General features: G+C 43.8%; 1 protein-coding gene and 1 long non-coding RNA gene across 4 annotated transcripts in view; one reads left to right on the top strand and one right to left on the bottom strand.

Moving 5' to 3' along the window:
• Positions 1-17,685, top strand: part of LOC134482580 (uncharacterized) — a 91,488-nt gene that overhangs the window by 30,586 nt on the left and 43,217 nt on the right. The gene's annotated exons all lie outside the window — the stretch shown is intronic.
• Il22ra2 (interleukin 22 receptor subunit alpha 2) overlaps positions 8,923-17,685 on the bottom strand; it is a 55,772-nt gene continuing 47,009 nt past the window's right edge. For 2 of the 3 annotated variants that reach the window (XM_063270279.1, XM_063270275.1), the window contains 2 exons: positions 16,102-16,278; positions 8,923-13,059 (listed from right to left, as the gene is read on the bottom strand). The gene's annotated coding sequence lies outside the window, so the exon portion shown is untranslated. The remainder of the gene's footprint in view (positions 13,060-16,101; positions 16,279-17,685) is intronic. The other variant, XM_063270277.1, reaches the window with a different exon arrangement.

Genomic DNA, 17,685 nt, shown 5'->3' with positions numbered 1-17,685 from the left:
TGACCTCTAGGACACAGACACATAGATATTGCACAAGCATGTGCACACACGCACGTGCACACGAGCACACACACACATACACACACACACATAGAGAGAGACACAGACAGACAGGCAGACAGAGACAGACAGAGTCAGACAGAGAGAGACAGTCAGAGAGACAGAGACAGACAAGCGGTACAAAGGCAGACAGATAACATAAATAAAAATAGGAAAAAACTTTTAAAAATGTTTTAATTTTAACTCTAACGTGCCAGTTAAAGCCTATTCCTCGTACCTCTAAAGTCTCAGAATCATTCCTCTTCCCTCTATGGTATGAATTTGAACCCTCCCACCCCTTAACTTAAAATCTATCAATTTGAAATCCATCTCCTAAAATTGTTTTGTTGCTGTTGATTACTGTTCAGCCAACAAGGATGATAATGAAAGCAGGTTTACGAACCTAGTTCCAGGAAAGGAAGTAGTAAATAAAACCCGTCAGATAGCATTGTATGAAAGCAGTGCATTGTGGTCTACTCTACTTGGGTGCTGAGAAATGCCTGTAACATCTATCACAAATACGGATCCAGAGTGTGCTAGCCCCTGCCAAGACCTTATAAAATCCACTGAGCAAAGCAGCCAGGCCATTAGGAAAGTGGCCTTAAAATGGATGGAAAGAAATCTCCGTGGGTCAATCCAGTCCGCTCCACGTGTTTTTACAGAGTTGTGAAGTCACACGGCATTCTGTCGCAGCCTCCTTTTATTCGTCCCTAGAGAAGCCACATCTTCCCCAGGATGCCCATCCCTGCAAAGGAAGACCGGGAAGTCTACACGCTTGTGAGAGTCAAAGCAAATGAGAAACAAGGGAACGTTTCACAGCAACTTTGGAGGATTGAAAAAAATGAAATTCACACAGTTCTTTCCTCACATAATCAATCCAAAAAAAAAAAAAAAAAAACAAAAAAAACAAAAAAACAAAAAAACCCGGCTAATGAATTTCTGTTGCCACATCTCACCAGGGCACTGGGGACGGTCAGTCGTGTGTTTACTTAGCATGCAGCAAGCCCTCCGTCTGATCTGGCCATGGTGGCTGTGCCTGCAATCCTAGTGCTAGAGAGGTGGGGGGTCTAAGGCCATTCTTGCCTACATAGTGATTTTGAAGCCAGCCTGGGCTAGAGACATTCATAGGGGGCCATCCTCACATGCTGTTGTAAAACCGTAGTGATCGATGACCCTCAATGACTTTGTCAGTTTACCCATTTGTGACCTATGGTAGCACCTTAATCCCGGATGACAATTGTCTCTGCCGAGCTCCATGTTAAGGAGCGTTTTTACTGGCCTCCATTACTGGCCTCCATTGTTATACAAGAGAATGAATTTGATGAGCAAGTAGTCTGCGTTTCCCAAAACCTCTTTCCAAGGATTACTAGTCCTGTGCAATTCCGTTTAAAAAGGAGATTCATCCTTAAATAAAATTAAGTAAACTGCTTCGTGGCTCTTGTCCTGGTGATTCACACTGGGTTGAATTTTAAATTTTCTGAATGGTCTGGTAATAGAGAAATTCATTTGATTATGGGTTCGGGGTTGTGTTTTGTTTTTAGGTAACATTCGCTAACAGTCCGTGGAATCTGACCAGCACAAGAACCATTTGTAGTTAAGGTTACAGGTGGAAGATATAGCTCAACTCCTGAGGAACAGAGGTTTAATCACGAACGGGAATGAACCTGGTTTGACTTTATCGTAAGATGGCTTTCAAGCCCAAGATGGAGGCAGGCCGGCTTACTACAAGGTATGGCTGAGGAGAATGAGGGAGAGTACAATCAGAGGCATCTGGAAGAGTCCAGAGCAGAGAGAGGAATCAGGAGACTGAACATGGCCAGCAGACTGACTAAAGTAATCATGTTTGGAGGCGGGGCCTGTGGGAAGTGATGACGTAGGAGAGTGGACCCTTCGCAAATGGGACTGGTGCTCCTGTGAAGGATGCCTCAGAGATACACCTCTCCCTGTCTGTCTCGAGACAACACACCAGAAAGATCGACTCTGTGAGGAAACCGGCTCTCATCAGGCACTGACTTTGTGGAGCCCTTGACCTTGGGCTTCTCGGCTTCAGAGATGTGAGAAATAAAATTCTGTTGGTTAGAAGCTGCCAAGTTTATAATGGTTTGTTACGACAGCTTAAAGAGACGAATATGCCGTGAACTCCAACACTTAGGACTTGTCGCTTCCACAATGTCAGAGCAGGCAGGGGGGGTCACAGGAAAATGTGCAGAGAGTAAAGGACTTCGAATGTCCCTCGTAGTCTGACTACGTGCATCATCTGTCCTCCTTCTCCTCAGTTTCTTTCTTTCTTTTTTTTTGGGTTCTTTTTTTCGGAGCTGGGGACCGAACCCAGGGCCTTGCGCTTCCTAGGTAAGCGCTCTACCACTGAGCTAAATCCCCAGCCCCCTCTCCTCAGTTTCTTTAGACACTGGATAGATGTGTTGTTTCAAGGCAAAAAAGCAGAAGTCAAATCTATGTGGAAAAGGCAGGGGTTGGGGAACAGTTCCATGGTATATGCGCATATAACATCAAATTGTACACCACAAAATGTGTAGAGCTTTTTTTCATGTAGCTTGTTACATGAGGTTTTTATATTTTTATGGTATTGAATTGCAGATTCTTGTGAAAGGAAATATAAGCGAGACATTGGGACAGTTACTATATCTACCATGTGGGCCCTACATCAAGTCTTTTTCTTCCTGATCCGAGATGCTGCCTGCCATCGGGTCCCTGGAACCTCTGCCTCCATCCCTGCTCTTTCCTCCCACATCTCCCATGTTTCTTCTTTCTAGGGCTGATCTGATAAAGTACCATAAACAGAGTGGCTCAGATCAGAGCAATCATACTGTCTCCCAGTTCTAGAGCCTAGGAGTCTGAACATGGTGACGGCATGGATAAGATCTTCCGGAGTCGCCAGCGAGACTGCTCTACGTCCCATGCCTAGCTTCTGGTGACAACTGCTGACAGTCTTCGATATTCCTTGGCACGTGGCAGCAGGACTCCCAGATTTGAATGTATTTGCCTCACCTGAGTGGCTGCTTCCTCCCAGTCATTCCTTTTACAAGGACAACAGACATGTTAGACTAGAGACCCATCCATTTCCAGTGTGATTCTCCTCTTTAATAATATTCCCAGTAGCTTTTTAATCAGCAGAGAAAAAATAAAAGATATGTCCTCTGTACTTAGAACTTCACTGTAAAATTTCGGTAAGATCTAATTCAACCCACAGAAGCAATTTATCTAACTTCTTAGTGTTTCAGTTCTCTCTTCTATGGAAGTTACTTAATGAAGCTTTCCACTGCTGTGAAGAGACACCAGGACCAAAGCAAGTCTTATAAAAGCAAACATTTAATTGGGGCTGGCTTACAGGTTCAGGGGCTCAGTCCATTATCATCATGGCAGGAAGCGTGGCAGCATCCAGGCAGACGTGGTGCTGGAGAAGGAGCTGAGTTCTCTATCTTGATTAGAGGGCAGCTAGGAGAAGACTGTCTCCCAGGCAGCTAGGAAGGGGGGGGGTCTCAAAGTCCACCCCCGCAATGATACACTTCCTCCAACAAGGCCATGCCTCCTAATAGTGCCGCTCCTTGGGCCAAGCATATTCAAACCACCCAGAAGAATCTAACCAGAGATGAGGCCGAGATCCAGCCAATTAGAACATGCAGTGAATTTTGAGATATTCCTAGCATTGCAAGTCTTCTCTCCCACCGTGACTACAAACACTGTCCCCAGAAAGACTTTTTGTTTAATATGTGCATGTTGATGCTACTCCCACCTGACCAATAACCACTATTTTTATACATATAAAATAACATAAAGAAATACATGCCAAGTAATAAAGTCTTGAGGGGTTGCTTCCTCCATGTTAAAAGGAGCTCTGGTGGGCTGAAGAGAAGGGTCAGCAGATGGAGGGCATTTGCTTCTCTTGCAGAGGGCCGGGTTTGACCCCATAATGCATATGTGTGTGTGTATGTGTGTATATATATATATATATATATATATATATATATATATATATATATATATAGTGGCTCACAACCGTCTGTAACTCCCATTCCAGGAGATCTGATGCCGTCTTCTGGTCTCTGTAAGCACTAGACACACACGTGGTGCACATATGTATAGGAAATAAACACAGACATAAACTAAAAATAAACATGGAGTTTGAAGCCTTCATGGGACATGTTAGGAATGACCAGATCAACAGAGGAGAGATTTTAAATCTCCTTCGGTGTATCTAAATTTCTTTAACTTTCACTTCTCACCTATCAAGTTAGGAAGACAATGCAGTTGTTATGGTGACCAAATGAGCTATAAGTGAAGTATTTGTCAAATGCTCCAAACATATGAGTAATGGATATTGTAAAATGTATACATAGGCATATGTACATCCATGTTTATGCATTCTTTACATGCTATGGACAGTGACTTGTGCAAGTCATTAAGACCAATCCTGTTACTTTTAAAATCCAGGCAAAATTGAGCTTACTTGTTCCGTATTTCCATGTACAAGCACATTGTCTAGTTTTCCAACGATGACACATCCAGGTCTGGCTTTCAAGAGGACCTTGACTGTAGATGCCGTGTGCCTATGATCAAGACTGGCTTTAAGCAATCTGCAGATTCAATGCAATCCCCATCAAAATTCCAACTCAATTCTTCACAGAAATAGGAAGAGCAATTCTCAACTTCATATGAAATAACAAAAACCCTAGAATAGTGAAAACAATTCTCTACAGTAAAAGAACTTCTGGGGAAATCACCATCCCCAGAACAATCACGATAAAACCACATGGTATTGGTACAGAGACAGGCAGGTAGATCAATAGAATAGAATTGAAGACCCAGAAATGAACCTACGCACCTATGGCCACTTGATCTTTGACAAAGAAGCCAGTGGAAAAAAAGAAAGCATTTTCAACAAATGCTGGTGGTCTAACTGGCAGTCTGCATGTAGAAGAAAGCAAATGGATCCATTTTTATCTCCTTGTACAAAGCTCAATCCAAGAGGATCAAGGACCTCCACAAAACAAACAAACAAAAAACCAGACACACTGAAACTAATACAAGAGAAAGTGGGGTAGAGTCTCGAACACAGGAGAAAATTCCCTGAAGAGAACGCCAATGGTTCAGGCTTTAAGATCAACAATTGAGGAACGGGACCTCATGAAACTGAAATGCTTCTGTCAATAGACAAAACGGAGCTGCAGCAACGCGAGTGGGAGCACCTGGAGTGCCAGCTCAGCACGAGAACCAACGAGTTGTAAGAAAATGGCAGGCCGGACACACGGTAAATCGCCAGCTTCTATAGGGCCAAGGTGAAGAAACCGAGACGCAGGAGAACAACACCCTGCTGACCAAAGAGACCATTGAACAGGAAAAGCGGAGTGAAATCTCCTAAAAGCCCAGTAAGATTCCCCACCCCACCCTATCATCTCCAAGACCCCCTCGTGATGTGGAGGAAGAGCCATCTGCAGGATAGATGTGAGCCACAAGATGCACTGTGAACCCAGGCACCCCGCGCCGATACCACTGGCCCGTGGGTCTCTGAAGCCCCCAGGCCCATCCCCCGACTAATCGGACTGCCAAATTTCACTGGTTTTCCCTGGGATATTATAGAAAATTATTTGTATGATTGATGAAAATAAAACACATCTTGTGACCCAAAAAAAAAAAAAAAAAAAAAAAGGACAGAAATGTTAACCGACCAACAGGAGGGCCAACATCCAAAATATACAAGACTCTAGAGAAGCAAAGACCCTATTAAAAAAATGGTATACAGAGCTAAACAAAGAATTCTCAACTGAGGAATATTGAATAGCTGAGAAGCACCTAAAGAAATGTTGAAAGAAAGAAAGAAAGAAAGAAAGAAAGAAAGAAAGAAAGGAAGAAAGGAAGAAATGTTCAATATTCTTAGTCATCAGGGAAATGCAAATCAAAACAACCCTGAGATTCCACCTCACACCAGTGAGAATAGCTAAGATCAAAAACTCAAGTGACAGCAGATGCTGGCGAGGATGTGGAGAAAGAGGAACACTCCTCCATTGTTGGTGGGATTGCAGACTGGTACAACCATTCTGGAAATCAGTCTGGAGGTTCCTCAGAAAATTGGACATTGAACTGCCTGAGGATCCAGCTATACCTCTCTTGGGCATATACCCAAAAGATGCCCCAACATATAAAAAAGTCACGTGCTCCACTATGTTCATCGCAGCCTTATTTATAATAGCCAGAAGCTGGAAAGAACCCAGATGCCCTTCAACAGAGGAATGGATACAGAAAATGTGGTAATCTACACAATGGAATATTACTCAGCTATCAAAAATGAGGACTTAATGAATTTTGCAGGCAAGTGGATGGAACTAGAAAGTATCATCCTGACTGAGGTACCCCATATCCAAGAGGACACACATGGTATGCACTCACTGATAAGATATTAGCTCAAGAACTCAGATTACCCACGATACAACTCACAGACCACATGAAGCTTAACAAGATGGGAGGCAAAGTGTGGATACTTCAATTTCACTTAGAAGGGGGGACAAAATGATCACGGGAGATAGAGGGAGGGAGGGGCCTGAGTGGGAGACATGAGGGGGAGGGAGGGGGGCAGGATCAGGTACAGGAGAGATTTCAGAGAGTCAGGAGAATGGAGAGTAATACATAGCAGTGGGGGACAGTAAACTGTGCGTGTGTGGGACACTTGGACGTCCCAGACACCAGGGATATGAGAGGCTCACAGCACTCAGTGGGGATGACATTAGCCAAAATGCCCAACAGAACCTGAAGAGACCTCCTCCGGTAGGCAGACATGGCCCCAGTTGAGGTATAGGGCCACCCACCAATCTCAGAATTAACCCAGAATTGACCGTGTCTAACGGGAATTGAGGGACAAAAAGGGAGCAGAGGTCGAAGGAAAGGCCATCCAGAGACTGCCCCACCGTGTGATCTATTCCATCCCCAGGCACCAAACCAGGACACTATTGCCGACGCCGTATTGTGCTTGTAGACAGGAGCCTGGCGTGGCTTCCTCTAAGAGCCTCTGCCTGCACCTAAGACAGATGCAGATACTCACAGCCAACCACTGGGCTGAACCCAGGGACCCCAATGGAAGATTTAGGGGAAGGACTGGAGGAGCTGAGGGGGTTTGCAACTCCATAGGAAGAGCAACTCTTATCAACTAACCTGATCCCTCAGAGCTCCCAGGTACTAAACCACCAACCAAAGAGTATACGTGGGCCATTCCATGGCTCCTGCTTCATATATAGCAGAGACGGCTTCATCCGGCATCAGTGGGAGGGACTGTGCTTGGTCCTGTGGAGGCTTGATGCCCCAGAGAAGGGGGATGCTAGAGGGGTGAGTCTGGAGTGGGTGGATGGGTGGGAGAGCACCCTCTTAGAAGCTTAGGGGAGGGGGATAGGGTGAGGTGTTTTTGGAAGGGAGACTGGGAAGGGAGATACTTGAAATGTCAACAAATAAAGTAATTAAAAAAAAGTAAAATAAAAAGAAAGAAAATACGGCCACAGGGGGTCACTCATGTGCTGCGCTCTACAAAGGAGTAAACTGGAACCCTTCAATACAGTATTATGCCACAGCTTTCCTATTCTGAGCTAAGAGCATGCTATTCCTTTAAAACCTTTAGACAAATGGTGTTTTAGTTTGAAGAGGGTCTACAAACTGGAACACCCAGTAATACCTTCATAAAGAGTCATAGGCTGTGCTGTGTGTTTGAGGAAATGGGCATTTTCATTAAACCTAGACTGTGGGTAAGACTGCCTGTACCTACCTCAATTTTAGATCATTAGTTTTAAAAGAAAACATGCCCAGATCCAGATAATACTAGAAATCTATTAAAGCATGTAAGAGGATCATTTGAGGTTTAGAATGGGACCTCTGTACCATCTTGAATGTAATCTTTACAGATAGTTGCTCATTTTCTTGTGGCTTTGACTTGCCTTTAGCCTTGTCGTGAGTAAGTAAGAACTAAGGGAGCTATTGTCACATGTTAAGTCAAGCAATGTGGGTGTCTTAGTGTTCTGTGGTTGTGAGGAGACACCATCACCATAGCAACTCTTATAAAGAAAAGTACGCAATTGGTGCTGGCTTACAGTTTCAGAGGTTTAATCCAGTATCAGCATGGCGGGCAGCATGGCAGCACACAGGCAGACATGGTGCTGGACAGGTAGCTCAGAGCTCTACATCTGGATCCACAGGCAGCAAGAAGGAGAGAGACACTGGGCCTGGCTTGAGCATTTGAAGCCCTGAAGCCCCACCCCTATTGACATACTTCCTCCAAAATGGCCACACCGACCCCAGTGATGCCATACTTCCTAATCTCTGTTAAGGAATACCGTTTTCTAAGGACCAGGCATTCAAATATATGAGCCTGTGTGGGCCACCATTGATCAGACCACCACAGTAGTCAAGTGTCCGTCATTGAGCCCTAACACTTGTGGTTCTGGTTACTCAATATCCTTCTTATTTGTGTAGAATCCAAAGGTGGAGGAAGACAGCATTCTTTTCCCCGAGGGTTTGTCAGGGACGTATGTCTTTTTCTATTTTTTTTCCTGGCTGTTAGAGCCAATGCATATAGCCAATGTGTACGACCGACAGATGGTCCCATTTGGACTGTGCATGCCAAAGGCCTGGGGCCATTTAGATTTCCGTTTGCTGCAGGTGTTAGACTCCCAGCAAGACCCCGGGGATCAGCAGAGTCCAGCAGGATGTTGTGGGATTTTGGTTTCTGCTTGGGTTGCCCCAAACTTCTTAGAACCATTTCGTATCTTTCTCCTAAACTAAATTTTATTAATAATGGCCAGGAAACGATCTGTTTCCTGCAGGCTTGTGTTTCAAGCTTGATATAAGTGTGAGACTTTCTGGTTAAAAGGGATTCGAGCTGGTGGGATGTGGAGTTTTTCCTGAATTTTATTCCACAACACAACAATGACTGTAAAGGAGAAACTGGATATTAAAAAAAGAAATGACTACAATGGTATTGGTATTTCCTAGACCGGGAGGACAGGGATTCGACCATCGTGCCCTGGGGGTTGAGCAGAAGAGTGTCTGAGAATGACTGAGAAGCTCCGGGCTATGAGCTGCATAGAACATTCACTAGGGCTTGGCTTCCTTTCCTTCCAGCTTTGAAGGCTGTTGTTGATCCTTTGAAGGCAGATGTTTCCTCATGGACCAAAGACTTCATCCCTTAAACTCAAACAGCAGAAAATGTAAACACCTCTGAAATCGCTTGGGATGAGACCAATGGGCACACTGCATACTCACGAGTATACACAGACACTTCTTTACTAAAGCATAGATCCCAGAGCATAAATCACCAAACACTTCTCCATGATGACGACACTGCTTCTGATGGCAGACATTAGTGATGTTAGAAGGACTAACATCATTTGCTCAGTTTCTAAAGTTAAATGCCATCCGTTTTCTTCAAACAGCCCACTGTGGCTGAAAACCTGCAACTAATAATGAACTACTGTAGCAAAAACAACAACCAACTTCCAACTGGCAGCCATTAGTTTCTCCAAAGGGACTTACTTCTTGATATAACACTAGCCCAGCAGTGTTCTTGGAGAGAGCACCCATTTCCCAAGCATGCCTGCTCCCCCAGACAAGATGGTCTGGGCAGAGACTGTCTCCTAGTGTGGCTAGACATGGGAGTGCCACGCTGTATTATGAATAGATGTTCACATCATCTGACAACACACCTTGTAAATCATGTGACTATACTTATAATTGCTTTTGTTGGAGAAGTGGGTCTGAGCTGGAGGGATTGGTGACAAGAGATTTACAGTTTGCACTAGCAGCAACATCTAAAGCCTTAAGAATCACGATGGTGCACAACTATGTTAAACCAAGGTGATTTTCCTCAGGTTATCACTATTTAAAGCCACTTGGATGTCCATTTGGGGGCACCTACGTCTTAATGTGTAGGGATAGCTGTGGTTGTGTTTCTAGTTTTCCATTGGGCAAGATTTCAAGTTGTTGTTTATAGATGTGTTTGCAGTTAAACAAGTTAAACTATTTCCTTGTAAAAATGATGTGTAATAGTAGTTTTTTAGTTAAATATTTTCAAACTCACTTTATAGTCTTATATAAATCCTAATATTATTATTAGTGAGCCTTCATCTACCAACACTAACATGCACACCTCCATCCTGCTGTGTGACTGGCTAAAAACTAAATAAAGAGAAATGAGGTACTAGAAGCTAATAAAGAGAGTATATTTAGCGTCATGATGTCATAGAAAAATCACTCCTTCTTGCATGACTAATATTTATAGGTCACTTGAGCCATTTGAGATCCCTCTCTTTGTACCCTGCACAGTTAACAGCTGGGGTGCATTTACAGCATTGGCTCAGTAAAAATTCAGGGTCCAGATTTGTAGTTTATAGGCATACTTACCTCCAGATATCAGAAAGTTTCTTAGCAGAAAAAAACAAAAGCAAAAGCAGAGCAAAACACACACACACACACACACACACACACACACACACACACACACACACCCGGGCAAGTAGACACTGTCAGCATGATGGTTCTTTCTTTTAAGAAATGAGAACCAACACTAAGATGTTAACATATCCATCTCCTGACAAAGTCATAGTGAGCAGGCTTGTTCTACAGCTTAAGTTAAAAACCACAAGGCTGGGCCCCCCAATGTAGGGGAATGTTGGGGGAGATAGGGAGGGGAACACCCTTATAGAAGAAGGAGAGGGGGAGGGGATAGGAGGCGTAGGTTGGGGAAACCAGGAAAGGGAATAACATTTGAATTGTAAATAAAAAATATCCAATAAAAGAAAAAAGAAAAAAAAGAAAAAGAAAACCAATCAACCAAACAAACAAAAACCCCCCAAAACCCATGAGGCTCCAAGGAGCTGGACCCGCAACAAAACATTTATTTGCAAGTGTGGCTGAGACTCTAGGAAAGGAATAGTTGCTCAAGACACCTTGACCAAGGAACCATGCTTTAACCATCTGGATACAAAAGTATTGCCTCTCGACCTTGCCTTTTGTTGAAGATAGATACAAAGACACATTTAAATCGGAAGGAACTAGAGTTCAGCCGGAGAAAACAGGGAGGAGGAAAACAACTAAAATACTTTGTGTATTGAAGACTGCACCAAAAAAAAATATTTGGCTTCCTTTTAGCAAGGCGTGCTACAGATATCCCAGGAAGAGTTCACCGCCATTTTCCCTGTGCGTGCTCCAGTAGCTTTAGAGAAGTGCCACGTCAGAATACATAGTGTTCTTAGAAGACACTGTTACATAAAGGGTGTGGCCCCTAACAGAAGTGATGGTCTACCTAGATTGGACATGCAAGCCTTAATGTGAAAACTCTCGGAATACCACTTTTTAGAGTGTATCTGAGAGATGGAAATGGCTTTGTAATTCCTTATGAAACGGAGAGAGAAATATTCAAGATAATACTGGTTTGGTCTAGTAAAAACACGTGTGTTAGCTTAGACTTCATAATAAGATACCACAAGTTTAGTGGCTTCTAAACTACCCTCCCCTCCCCCCATGGGACTGGGCAGGTTTTGAATCTGCCGAGAGCGTCCTGATTCCTGGTTAGCACTTTCTCGCTGTGTGGTTCTCAGAGGGTAGAAAGATGAAAGTCCCCTTTGTGCCTCTTTAGTAAGAGTATTAATTCCATTTATGGAAGCCCCTTCCCTGTCTCCAAAGGTATCTGTCACATCCTGGCTAAGTCTGAATTTTAGTGTCCTGCCACTGTCCTCTGATTTGATTATCTCCCAGCTAGTGGTTCTATTTTGATAGAACGGAAAACACCTTTAGGGTGCGGACCCTGAGTGGCAGAAGTAACTCACTGGAGGTGGGCCTTTCGAAGATGATAACCAATCTCTCGTTCCGATCACACTTTTTCCCTGCTGCCTGGTCAGCCATGATATGGGTGGTTGTATCTCACCAATCTCGTTGCATAATTTTCTGCTCAAGTGCCTGGGGACTAGAAATTATGAACTTCTGAAACCATGGCCCAAATTAGCCTTTCCTCTTCTGTCTCTGTCAGGTAGGATTACCATAGCAACACATAGTTCCACTTCCTAGTATTGTCACCTTGAAAGTTAGAATTGCAGCATATGAATTTTCCCCACTCGTTCACACGGTCAGAAGCCCCATAAAAGTACTAAACGGAAAGCTTAGAATATATGACAACAGCTTCTTCCTTCCTTCCCTCCTTCCTTCCTTCCTTCCCTCCTTCCTTCCTTCCTTTCTTTATTTTGTTCTCTCTCTCTCTCTCTCTCTCTCTCTCTCTCTCTCTGTATTTACATCCCAAACGCTGCCCCCTTCTGGTTCCCCCTCACAAAGACCCTCCCCCATTTCCCTTCCCCTTCTCCCCAGAGAGGGTGCTCCTTCCCCCCTCTCCCCCAACCCTGGTGCATCAAGTCTCCACCAAATTAGGCACATCCTCTCCCACTGAGGCCAGACAAGGGCCCTGTTGGTGAACCGATACCACAGTCAGACTACAGCTTTAGGGAGAGCCTCTGTCCAGTTGCTGTGGGGCTCCCATGGAGATAGAGCTTAACGTCTGCTCTATACATGCTGGGTCCTTGTTTCAGCCTGTGTATGTTCTTCGGTTGGTGGCTCAGTCTCTTAGAGCTCCCAGGGGTCTAGATTAGTTGACTCTGTTGGTCTTCTTGTGGGGTTCCCGTCTCCTTCAGGGACTTCAATCCTTTTCACAACTGTTCCATAAAAGTCTCTGACCTCCTTCCGATGTTTGGCTGTGGGGAACTGCTGTGTCTGTTTCAGTCAGTTGCTGGGTAGAGACTCTCAGAGGACATTTATGCTAGGCTCCTGTTTGCAAGCATTCACAAAATATCATTAATAATGTCAGGGATTGGTTCTTGGCCATGGGATGGGTTTCAGGTTGGGCCAGCTATCGGTTGGCTATTCCTTCAGTCTTTGCTCTAGGCAACAGCTCCTTAAAGAGGCGTTGGCCAAGTGTGGCGACCTCTCTTGCCTCCTTTGACAGTGTGGTGCATTGGCCAGAGTGTGGCTGTAAAGCTTGGTGATCTGCATTTAAAATAGAGCCCAGATCAGTGCCCTGGAAACTGAACTCGGGGAGTTTGAGCTTACTCTCTGGTGAAGCCCAGAATTGTAAGCCAAGTTCAGGGAGTTATTTTAAGGATCAACAGAATGAAAGTAATAGCTTAGATCCTAAAGGAATTCTCACATGCCAGATATCGATGAAATAACACCCCCACCGATGAGTGTCTGTGGAAAAGCTGTCCCACGAACCAGACAAAACAAGGTGCATTCATTCGCTCCTGTCGCTACAAGTTCTTTTAGTCCTCACTTGGTTTTTGTTTTATGTTTGGTTGTTATGCTACATATATATCTGCGTACCACGTGTGTAGGGTGCAGAGGCCAGAGAAGACAGTAGATTCTCTGGGACTAGAGTTATAGACAATGGTAAGTTATAGACAATGGGTGCTGGGGATGGAAACTGAACCCTTGAGAAAGTAGTCAGTCCTCTTACCTTCTGAGCTATCTCTCCAGCTCCAAGAAAAATATTTTAATGAGAATACAATAACCTAATGAACACACTGACATGCTTTCCAAAATTGCTATAATTGAAAAACATTTTGATGTTTTGATGTTTGATAGCAATATTTTATTTCTTTTCTATCTGGGCAAATCAAAAATATTTTTGCCTTTGGTATAACTACAGCCAGAAACACTACACTCAGTCAAAAAATGCTTTAAAGCCAATTGGTTTCCAAATTGTTTTCCCTAATTTATTGATATCATTCCATCTTTGCCAAACTGAATATTATAATTTAATATTTTTCTAGTTCGTACATACAGTGACATTTTGATTAAGATTCGAAAATTATTAATGAATTGAAAGACAAAAATGGGTGGCAGTTTTCCGAGAACTGTCTGTGTCTTCGCGCGGGTAATTGTATTGATTTGTAGGCCTTTAAATATTAAGAATATTAACTCTTTGTTTAATGTCTCTGCTACAGAGTCCCCATCTCATTGTTCTCCCTTGAATTCACTTTATGCTAATTTTAAGAACCATAAGTCTTATGTATGCTATGAAATGTTGGATTTTCGTTAGCATGATCCCTTCCCTTGTTTTATGCATGCTCTAAAATCCCTCTACATTCCAGAGACATAGAAAAATAAGGACTTCCTTCTAAGTTTAAGTCAATAGTATTTTTCACATTGATTGGTGGGTCAGTCTTGAGTTTCTTTGATGGTTTAAGAAGAGGGATATCATTGTCTTTGACTGAATCACAGAGATGGGTTCATGTACCCAGGCCCCCAAGCAAATAAACAATGGATGAACTGTACAAAGAAGATACACACAGGCAATGTGCAGTCTTAGATTTAACTCGACATTTTTTTAAACACAGTGAAGTCTCTTGTCCTTTTTCTTAGTTATATAAGGCAAACTACCACACGTCGCTTCCACCTTATGTCAGTGTCTCTGTCAATAATAAAAACGTTGAACTCTTCTCTTCCTCTCCTTCTCCCTCCCCTCTCCTCTCTCTCTGTCTCTCTGTCTCTGTCTCTCTCTGTCTCTCTCGCTCTCTCGCTCTCTCGCTCTCTCTGTCTCTGTCTCTCTCTCTCTGTCTCTGGTTCTCTCTGTCTCTCTGTCTCTGTCTCTCTCTGTCTGTCTCTGTCTCTGTCTCTCCCTCCCCCTCTCTCTTTCTCTTTCTCTCTCTCTCTCTCTCTCTCTCTCTCTCTCTCTCTCTCTTTCTCTCTCTCGTAGCCACCATTGTACCCAGGTGAGTGACTGTATCCTATCTGTGAGACAAAAGGCTTGCTAGCTTAATTCCCTACCACGTTGCAAGCTAACCCTGCAGGCAGGGGATCCTGACTGAGATGGAGAAGCACACACAAATAAGCCCCCAGCCAATGCTTGATTGGAGTAGATATATGGGAGTCGGGGGCAGAATTGACCAGCTGCTGGACCATATGATAAACACAGAGAATCATGGTGCGGTATAAAAACTGGGCATTTATATGGTACAGCTGGCCATGCATAATCTTCCTCTAATTTATAAGGCAGGAGCATCTGCTCTCTAGCTGCCTCTCTTTCCAATTCCCTCACAGCCTTACTCCTGAGCCTCCCAGTGAGAGGAACAGCCCCATGATACTGCAGGGAAGAAGGGAGGACCACCTTCAGGGGATCCTGGATACTTGGTCCTATCTTGACACAGCATTTTTTTTTGGTTTGGATTTGATTTGATAATGGCATTTTGAAATTACATTTCCCCATGAAGAATCTTGGGCTGCCATCGCTGGATAGGGTCGTTTTGTTCCTTAATTCATAAAAAGAAGAATCGGGCCAAACTAACCTCTGATTGCTTCCAGTGAGAGTCAGTACCAGTTTCTGTTGGATTCAGATCAGTGGGTCCTCACTGAGGACTACACAGGCGAAGGGGAATCAGCACAACGATGCTTTCTGGATTGGTTAGTCATCTCTGTCAGTCTAGCTGGAGTTAGAGTTGCTAATGGAAGCTATACCTGTGGAGGCATCGCCACAAAGATTAAAGTGACGAGGGAAGACCTGCTCTGAATACGGCCACCATTATCCTATGGGCTGGAGTCCAAGACGGATGGACAAAGAGAAAGCAAGCTGAAGCTCGGCTTCTACAGCTCTACATCCTGAGTTCAGATGCATGTGACAGCACCTCATGCCTTCTGTGTGACGATGGTCTGAACACTTGGATTTGTGTCCAAATAAACCTATTCACTAACTTCCTCCCTCCCCCCGCCCCCAGTAATGCTGTCACAAAAAGAGTAAACAAGAAACCTTATTAGCTTAGAACTGCATACACAACCCTCTGACAGGCCTGTCTTCGATCACCGCCCTTTCTTTCTTTTCCCATTTTTTTTTTCTGATGCTCACCAGGGAGATGTGGTTAGGTAGCAATAGACTTCGCCTGCTATTGACTCTCTTTTTAACTCCTAGTGATTGGTAGAGGCTTGGAATATTTAAACAACAGACCTCTAAGATTCAAGTGAATAAAAATCTTAATTGTAGAATTGCATCTTCTAGGCAAAATAGGTAAAATAATGGAAAGAGAAATGCTATCTTACCTTCCGGTAACACCATTTTGGAAGAAGCCCATTGTTCTAGAGAATAGAAGAGGCATTAGGATTTGTTCTGCCAGCAGAATAAACTTGTGAGGTTGACAGTCCTACTTCGCTTCTCTGAATCTGTGTTTCTAGAACTTCACAGTGGGATCAAGATCTCCAACTCATATAAAAATACCTCTTAAGACACAAGACATTGGACAAATATTAGTGACTACAGTTTGATACCTATGAACATGTGGAATATTAGGTTTATAATAAGATGACTTAATTAGCATTCTCAGTAGGATATTTTTGAAAGGGAAGAAAGTGAAGGCTGTGGAGACTGCTGGGATAATAGCGCACTACTCAGGGAAAACCTGTATCTTTGGTATTCCTGTCTATCAGAGGAGCTAGAAGCTGTGAAAGCTGTCACAATGGAGAACAAGTAATAAGCAAAGCAGGGAAGTCACAAAGCAGGAGCTGTCATTAATGTAGTAACTTACAGATCACAGTCAGAAACACAATCTGCCACAGCCTCACACACACACACACACACACACACACACACACACACACACACACTCACTGAGAGAGAGGGAGTAGGCACACAGACAGACACACAGAGACAGTCAGACACACACACAGGCATACACACAGAGAGAGAGAGACAGACAGAAACATACATGCACAGAGTCATACACACAAAGTGAGACAGACACATAGTCGGACAGACAGACAGATACACACAGAGAGACAGACAGACACACAGAGAGACAGATACACAGAGACAGACAGACAGAGACATAGACAGCACACACACACACACACAGACATATACACACAGAGAGAGGCAGACACACAGAAACATACACACAGAGAGACAAACAGAGAAACAGACACTCAAAAAGAGACAGACACACACAGTCAGACAGACACACACACACACATATACACAGAGAGAGGCAGACACACAAAGAGACATACTCACAGATAGATGCACAGAAACAGGCAGAGACATAGACATAGACACACAGACACAGACAAGACAGCACACACACACACACACACACACACACTCATTCACTCACTGAGAGAGAGGGACAGACACACAGAGACAGACACACACACACAGACATTTACACAGAGAGAGGCAGACACACAAAGAGACATACGCACAGAGAGATAGGTACACAGAAACAGGCAGAGACATAGACATAGACACACAGACACAGACAAGACAGCACACACACACACACACACACACACACTCATTCACTCACTGAGAGAGAGGGACAGACACACAGAGACAGACACACACACAGACATTTACACAGAGAGAGGCAGACACACAAAGAGACATATGCACAGAGAGATAGGTACACAGAAACAGGCAGAGACATAGACATAGACACACAGACACAGACATAGACAGCACACACACGCACACACACAGAGACATATAAACAGAGAGAGACAGGCACACAGAGAGACACACACACAGAGATAGATACACAGAAACAGACAGACAGAGACATAGACACACAGACATAGACATAGACATAGCACACACACACACACACACACACACACACAGAGAGAGAGAGA

The sequence above is a fragment of the Rattus norvegicus genome, chromosome 1 (assembly GCF_036323735.1).
Source record: "Rattus norvegicus strain BN/NHsdMcwi chromosome 1, GRCr8, whole genome shotgun sequence".
In the NCBI taxonomy this organism is placed as follows: Eukaryota; Metazoa; Chordata; class Mammalia; order Rodentia; family Muridae; genus Rattus; species Rattus norvegicus.
Note: the sequence above shows the minus strand (reverse complement) of the source record. Positions and strands in the feature narration are given on the sequence as shown.